Source organism: Dermacentor variabilis, chromosome 8, assembly GCF_050947875.1.
Source record: "Dermacentor variabilis isolate Ectoservices chromosome 8, ASM5094787v1, whole genome shotgun sequence".
In the NCBI taxonomy this organism is placed as follows: Eukaryota; Metazoa; Arthropoda; class Arachnida; order Ixodida; family Ixodidae; genus Dermacentor; species Dermacentor variabilis.
Window position 1 is genome coordinate 87,627,466 of NC_134575.1, and position 8,653 is coordinate 87,636,118.

The following is an 8,653-nucleotide window of genomic DNA, read 5'->3' on the forward strand; positions in this document are numbered from 1 at the left end:
ACAGAAATTCGCACTCGATTACTTGCGTGGTCATGAACCACTTGAAATGGTTCTCATGTGAACTCTCTCCAATGGAGGTAAAGAAGTTATCAAAGGCTACGGCAAGGTCATCACTAGTGAGGATCTGATTGCCCGCGGTAAGTTTATTCGGGTATGTGCTGCCGTCTGAGCATGGCAACATGTTCAACCTTGTCCAGACGGCTTCAGATATTTCGGGGTTTTCTTTTCGGGATCAAAGAGGATACTGAACAACTCGGGTTTGTTTCTTCCTAAAAGATTATTTGTAGTAGTATTGTATTTTCTAAATTGGGGGGTCTTAACGCCTTCTTCGTTCCCAGATTTTAAAAAGCGCTCGTAAAGTACATTTTCTTTTATTTTGTAGCTTTAACGTACTCTGAAGTAATCCAAGGCTTCCTTGCCTTGCGCAGCCGCTTCATTGTTTTGAATGGAAAACACTTGGTATAGGCTTCTAGAAAAGTTTCAATAAAGAGAATATACCCTGTGTCTGTGTGGGTTTCACAGAAAACGCCGTTCCATTTAATCTTAGATATACATGAAGTAAGTATGATAGCCATGCTTGAAGCATATGTAACGGAATTATGGCTTCGCATCCATAAATTAAAACTTCTTATCGCGTAAAACTGCGTATGCACGTGGATGGTCAATAAGATCTGTTTTAATGACACCAGACCAAATAGGATACATTTGTGCTAATTGTTATAATGACGTCAATAACTGGGCAGGAATGAGAATGGAATCGAGTAGGTTCTTATATAACATTTGTAAATGAGTTAGATTCCCAGATATCGCAAAGTTGAAGATGTTGGCGGCTGGAAGTCAGCATGTCAATATTTAGATCACCGCCTATAGTAAGGTTGTTCTCATTTTCATTGGCCCACGACAGGAAAGTGTTCGAAAACTTAATAAAGGTGGACACGTTGCATTTCGGTGGGTGGTATATCAGAGAAAAAAATCACAAACAACATTTCACAGTCATTATCTGATGATCACCAGTAATCATAAAAAACGCTTCAACTATTTCACACTCATCATCACCAGCCTATTTTATGTCCACTGCAGGACGAAGGCCTCTCCCTGCGATCTCCAATTACCCATGTCCTGCGCCAACTGATTCCAACTAGCGACCGCGCATTTCCTAATTTCATCGCTCCACCTTGTCTTCTGCCGTCCTCGGCTGTGCTTCCCTTCTCTTCGTACCCATTTTGCAACCCTGATGGTCCACCGGTTATCTAACCGGCACATTACATGACTTGCCCAGCTCCATTTTTTTTCTCTTGATGACATTTAGAATATCGTCTGTACCCGTTTGCTTTCTGATCCAAAGCGCTCTCTTTCTGCCTCTTAACGTTATGCCTAGCAATCTTCGTTCCATCGCTCTTTGCGCTGTCCTTAATTTGTTCTCAAGCTTATTTGTCAGTCTCCAAGTCTCTACCCCATATGTCCGCACTGGTAAAATTCACCGATTGTACACCTTCCTTTTCAAGATTAATGGTAAGTTTCCAGTCAGGAGCTGACAATGTCTGCCGTATGTGATCCAACCGCATTTTTATTCACACTCGAACACATTCTTCTACTACTACTCATCTACTTAGGGCAGGTAGTAACTGCGGACCCGGATCATGAGACGGAAATAATCAGAAGAATAAGAATGGGCTGGGTTGCGTTTGGCAGGCATTCTCAGATCTTGAACAGCAGGTTGCCATTATCCCTCAAGAGAAAAGTGTATAATAGCTGTGTCTTACCAGTACTCACCTAGGGGGCAGAAACCTGGAGGCTTACGAAAAGGGTTCTACTCAAATTGAGGACGACGCAACGAGCTATGGAAAGAAGAATGATAGGTGTAACGTTAAGGGATAAGAAAAGAGCAGATTGGTTGAGGGAACAAACGCGAGTTAATGACATCTTAGTTGAAATCAAGAAAAAGAAATGGGCATGGGCAGGACTTGTAATGAGGAGGGAGATAACCGATGGTCATTAAGGGTTACGGACTGGATTCCAAGGGAAGCGAAGCATAGCAGGGGGCGGCAGAAAGTTAGGTGGGCGGATGAGATTAAGAAGTTTGCAGGGACGGCATGGCCACAATTAGTACATGACCGGGGCTGTTGGAAAAATATGGGAGAGGCCTTTGCCCTGCAGTGGGCGTAACCAGGCTGATGATGATGATGAAACACATTCGTTACTAAAAGCCTAACCACGTCACCCATCTTATCACTCCGGTTCAAGGAATAGGTAGCATAACTAGGAATACAAAGAAGTTAAGACTGGCGGCTATACCAGGTTTCAGAAACCATCGTGACGTTGAAAGAGAGTTCAAACAATTGAAACCGTATCGCTATCTGTTCTGCCTTGTTTCGGGCTGACTGTACTTCTACACGAGGAAAAAAAATGTGGCGTTTTATTCCCGATAGCCATAGACTTAACGGGTGTGGCATTCGGAAATGTGCAGCCGTCCTGATGCTTTTCTTTTTAAGTTGGAGCTTTACGAGTTCAGGCGACCTTTTCTAGAACGCTTTGATTTGTTATCTGAAGCACCCGCAACATCTCATCCTTTCGCTCAAAAATTTTGCCGCCCATTGGCCAGGCAAATCTCCGTTCGGCTCGCTTCTTGCGCGCAACAGTTTGTCCAAGCTGCTTTTTTAACTGCGGTCATAGTTGTTTATTTACGAAGATAAAGGTCTTTCCTGGGCAACCAATATCGGCTGTCGTTAAACGTATGTTATGCGCCTTCTCTAATACTTAGTCGCGCTTTGACCGACGGTTGAACTGCACAATAATATGGGGGCAAGGGTCATCTCTAGTAGTCACGTGCTGGCAAATTTCAATGTCATCTTCCCTCGCGGATTCGCCGACAGCTTCACCAATTTTCCGAATGACCTTATTCAACTGTTCACTTTCCACGACAAGGACGTTTTTCACATCAATATTTTCATTTCGCGAATACTGCTCTAGGGCGGTAGTTCTACACTCATTGTTGAGAACGAGCTTTCTTCAATTGATAGCATTCAGTTTTGATAACGCCATGTTCAGACTTTAGCTCACTATTTTCTTTTCCAAGCTGCCAGCACTGCACCGACATTTCTTCAAACTTCTTATTAAAAAAGCCACGACTTGGTTTCACGTGACGTATTTCTTTGCGAAGCTCTCTCGTGGGCAGTCCTCTGATCACCTCGCGAAAATTCTTATTTTAACTCTTTGATATCTTTTTTTTCCATTTCGGCTGGTGACATAACCAAACAGCTCGGCAGCAGCAGCAGAAAGGGGAAAAAAAGGCTGAGGAAAAAAACGAACAGTAACAGCACTGATCTAAAGAATAGTAAACAATGGTTCAGTAGGTAGGTTATTCACAGATCCGCTGCTGCTGCCAAAGTGCGGATCAGTGCACACGGCGTTGGTCGCAACAAAAACACGACGGCGATGATCCCCGTCCGGCCCTGATATGATATGGAGCGATGTGGGGACATCATACAAGCAGGTCACCAGTGGCTCCCGCGTTCACCACAGTCCTCCCTTGACACAAGGCAATGCATCGACGAGATGTGCTGGTTGAAATAATGTTTCGCCTCCGCCGCGGGTCGGCACGACACTGCGCTAACTTCAAGAGCGGCCCACGTATCCCGAGTGCTTAACGCCTGATTTACCTGCGTAATTCACCTCACAATCGATGACGTGACACGATACGCATAAACAGCCATTCTGCCTGCTGCCACGGCCAGTAATATAGCATCCTTCCTCCTGCAAAACTTCATCTCCGTTACGCTGCAGCTCATCAACTTCTGAGCCATAGAGGACTTGTGCTCCTCTCTGAACTAGTAAACGCACTCCTTGCTGTCGCATCGTTCATGACACCACCACCGCCTACCGTGCTCAAACCAATCGTTTGACGCATTGATTTAACCGCATTTTTGGCGACATGCTCTCCCAAAATGTCGCCCCTTTATTCGCGAATTCATTTTGCCATGTATTACATACGCCTAGAACAATGCAGTTCGGGCGACCACAGGCTTTGCCCAATTCTTCTTGTTGTATGGTGGCAAACCTTCGACCACACTCGACACCGTTCTTTCGTGCAAACCCGACTCATCCGAATGTACGCCCACCTCTGAAACTGCCTTACGCGCCAAAGAACGCCGTCAGCTCACCCGCTTCGCCACAACCGTCGACCAATGGTAACAAAAATCTTGACGTGGTGAAGACAAACCCCATTGTCCCCTTCTTCAAGACTCCCTCGTGCCTGGTCTGCAGTGGTTCAGACGCTGCCAACGCTTCCTGCTTCTCTCGTGTACTGTCCTTTGTTTGCATCACAAAATATATATATTATAATACCGAGACTGATCAAGTTGTCCAGCGCTGTTTATTCCAAGAAAGGCAACGCCCCAGTTCATGCGCGATGAAGTAGAAGAACAGGGAAGATGATGATGGCTATGTACAAATGAAAACGACGAAGTAAGTTATTAGGGCTTACACCAACTTTCCCCCGTCATGGAAGCGGCCAGCCTGGCCGCAGATTAGAGGTTATCTAAACGGGGAGTGAAGGGCTTCATCCGCGAGACGTGAACGATTTCGGCATTCCGGCGGTGCCGGTCAGTGACGGAGTGTACGGGGTGGACGAGAGAATTCACTGCAGATGTTTGCTGCACAACGGTGTATGGGCCAATGTAGCGTTCAAGGAACTTCTCACAGAGGCCTTGGGTGCGGACTGGAGTCCAAAGCGCGACTTGGTCTCCAAGGTGAAAACGTAGGTCACGGCGTTTGTTGTAGCAGTGACGCTTGCGCTCAGCTTGGGTAGCTTCTGTGCTTTGCCGGGCGATTTAACGGCAATGTGCAACTCGGGCAGCAAAATCTACTGGAAGCGACGCGTTAGGCAAAGAAGGTGCTAAAAAGAGTTCGCAGTCGAATATTGTGGAAGGAGATCGTCCATACACAAGGAAGAAAGGGCTGTAGCCGGTAGTCCATTGAATAGCAGTATTATATACGAATGTCACAAAAGGACGAATTTTATCCCAGTCAGTGTGACCAGGACCGATGTACATGGAAATCATGTCAGACATCGTACGGTGGAAGCGCTCAGCAAGGCCAGTGGTTTGCGGATGATATCTAGAAGTAGATTTGTGGACGGTAACTTCCTCGAGAACTTGTGAAATGAACGCCTTGCCATGGTCACTGAGTAGAACGCGAGGAGCCCCATGGCGCAAGACGATGGAGCGCAAGAAAAAGTCGGCGACCTCAGAAGCGTTGCAGGATCGCAGAGGGGCAGTCTCGGCATATCTTGTTAAATGGTCGACCGAAGTGACAATCCAACGGGGACCAGAGGGTGTCAACGGCAAAGGACCATATAAATCAACACTATCAAATTCAAAAGGAGCATCCGGGCAAGGGAGAGGTTGGAGCAAACCGGCAGGAGGGGATGTCGAGCGTTTGCGGTGCTGACATGACGCGCAAGAGGCAATGTATTTGGCCACCGTTGTGGATAGGCCAGGCCAAAAGCAGCGGGTCTTTATGCGGTCGTAAGTCTTGTGGAAGCCTAAGTGGCCAGCCGATGCGTCGTCGTGAAGCGCCTCTAATACTCGCAGGCGAAGGCATCGAGGTAGAACTGGGACCCATCGGTGACCTGTTGGGTGGTAAACGTAGCGGTGTAGCATGCCACCTTGAGGGCGGAATTGTCGAAGTTGGCGTCGCAAGCGGCTGTTGGGTGGTTCGGCGAACCCACTAAGGCGATCCATGAGAGCTCGACAATTGGAGTCGTCCCGCTGAAGCGACATGAAATGAGAGCGTGATGAAAGCGTAACTTGGTCCAGGGTCGTTATCGAGAGTTGGTGTGAGGCAGGCGTAGCATCAGAACGACGTGGTGGGGAAGACGACGGCGCGTTACCGGGAGAGAGTGAGAGTGGGCAGCGAGACATTGGGTCTGTATCATGACGGCTTTTTCCAGACTTGTACGTAATAGTAAAGTCATATTCCTGGTAGCGGAGTATCCAGCGTCCTAGGCGTCCTGACATGTTTTTCATTCATGACAGCCAACACAGAGCATGACGGTCGGTGACGATGGTGAAGTGGCGGCCGTAAAGGTATGGGCGAAATTTCTGAATCGACCAAATGATAGCCAGGCAGGCTTGCTCTGTAATGGCAGTGTTCCGCTCAGCTTGAGAAAGTGTTCGGCTGGCATATGCTATGACTTGCTCTTTAGAAGCTGCATTACGTTGCAGAAGTACTGCGCCATTACCTTGTGCGCTTGCGTCAGTATGGAGTATGGTGGGGGCTCGATTATCGAAGTGGCGAAGCACTGGTGCGGAAGTAAGATGCCGCGTAAGAGCTTGAAAAGCCGACTCGCAGTCGCTAGTCCATGTGAAAGAGGCACCGGTTACCAATAGCTTGTGTGGAAGAGCTGCTATTGCAGCGAAGTTGCGTATAAATCGACGAAAATATGACGTCATACCGAGGAAACTACGTAGATCTTTCTGTTGCTGGGAGAGAGGAAACTGGAGAACAGCACTAATCTTTTCGGGGTCTGGCTGGATGCCTTCCTTTGAGACGACGTGACCCAATACTTTTACAGTCTTGCTTGCAAATTTGCATTTTTTTCTATTGATCTGGAGACCAGCATTTGCAAGGCACTTGAGAACTTCGTCTAATCGATGATGACGTTGGTTGAAGTCAGACGAAAAGATGACAATATCGTCCAGATAACAGAGGCAGGTCCTCCATTTTAGACCACGAAGTACATTGTCTATCATGCGCTCAAATGTGGCGGGAGTGGTACAAAGGCCAAGAGGCATCACCTTAAATTCATAAAGTCCGTCTGGTGTAGCGAATGCGGTCTTTTCTTTGTCAGTCTCGTTCATCGGAATATGCCAATATCCTGATCGAAGATCCAAGCTGCAGAAATACTCCGCCCCTTGTAGTGTGTCCAAAGCGTCGTCAATTCGAGGTATTGGATATACGTCCTTGTGCGGGATCTTATTGAGCGCTCGATAATCGACTCAAAAGCGAACGAAGCCATCTTTTTTCTTTACCAGGACCACGGGAGAAGCCCATGGGCTAGATGAAGGTCGTATTATCTTCCGCGCAAGCATGTCAGCAACCTGTTCTTCAATGACCTTTCGTTCGCACGGCGATACACGATAGGGGCGTCGTCGTATTATAGCGGAACCATCGGTTTGGATGCAGCGTGTAGCCACAGGAGTTTGGCTCAACACAGGGGAAAAGCTATCGAAACACGATTTGTGCTTTGCCAAGACCACCATTAAGGCTTCGGACTGCGTGGCTGTTAGGTCAGAACCAAGAACGGTTGGAAGAAAGAAAGAATCATCCAGACCTGAAGTTGGTGCTGGCGATGAAAGAGGGCAAATCGTGACTATAAAGATAGGTTGAGTGTCGGCGAGGGTTGCCACAGTCATCCCTTTGGGCAGCATCACAGGATCTGGGGTCGTGTTGCAAGCAGACAGGAGGGTGCGGCCACGTGAAAACCGGACGAGACAGGTGGCAATGAGAATTCCGCGGGAAGAAGGGGCGACTAGGGCGTCTCCGTCGGTGATCTGACTGGACGTTACGGCTACAACGTCTTCGTGACCAGGACGCCGGACGTACTCTGCAGCGATGGCCAAGTTCACGCATGAAAGGGAAGACTCCGTAACAAGTGCAATCGCTGTATCCGTGATATGGACAACTTCCACTCTACATGAAATGATGGCTGAAGCAGAATGTAGAAATTCCCAACCCAGTATAAGTTCGAGGATACACGTTGGAAGGATGATAAATTCAATGTGGTGGCGTATGCCGTCGATGAGAACATGAGCAGTACACTGTCCGTCGGGGTGAATGAATGCATTATTAGCACCACGCAAAATAGGTCCAAAATAAGGCGTTTTTACTTCCGGATCCGGGAACACAGATCAATACGAAGAACAGAAACGGCGGCACCGATATGGATGAGAGCTGACGCGGGCACACCTTCGACAGTTACAGAAAGCATGTTAGCCGGAAGAACAGGACGAATTTTTGAAGACCGATAAGAAGCAGTTTCCCCTCCAAAAACTGCAACAGTTAGTTTTCCGAGTGCTGGTCGACAAGTTGGGAAGTGGGGCGAAGCGGTGATGTAGAGCGGCGGTAAGGCGAAGGAGAACGACGTCTGGCCGAACGGGAACTACGAGGCAGATTGGGAGCAGCTGGAGGAGACGGAAAACGGTGTTAAGGGAACGAGTACGATGCGAGATAGTAGGCGTCTGGTCGGCGAGTGCGGTCTCTCTCGTGCTCTGCATAGCCTCGTCTTTCACCCTGCTGGCGACGGCGGCAGAAGCGAAATATATGGCGGCATATACCACAGTAAAAACAAACAGGACGAGGTGGACGCCACTGAGGGTAGGATGGCGCCGGAAGTGCTCTGGTTCCCATCGAAGCCAAATGGTCATAGGCATAGACGTCAGTAGGCACGGAGGTCATGGTAGGGGTGGGTAGCGAAGCAACATCCGCGTAGGTAGGTGTGGGGCGCGCTACCGGAGCGAGATGCGTCGTGGGTGTAGTCATTGCTGTCAACTCTTGCTTTACGACATCGTGCAAGTCGAAGGTGGGGGTTGTGGTGCAGGCAGCAGGTGGACGCCTTAGGTCTTGTAGTTGAAGCTCTTCGCGGATGATGGTG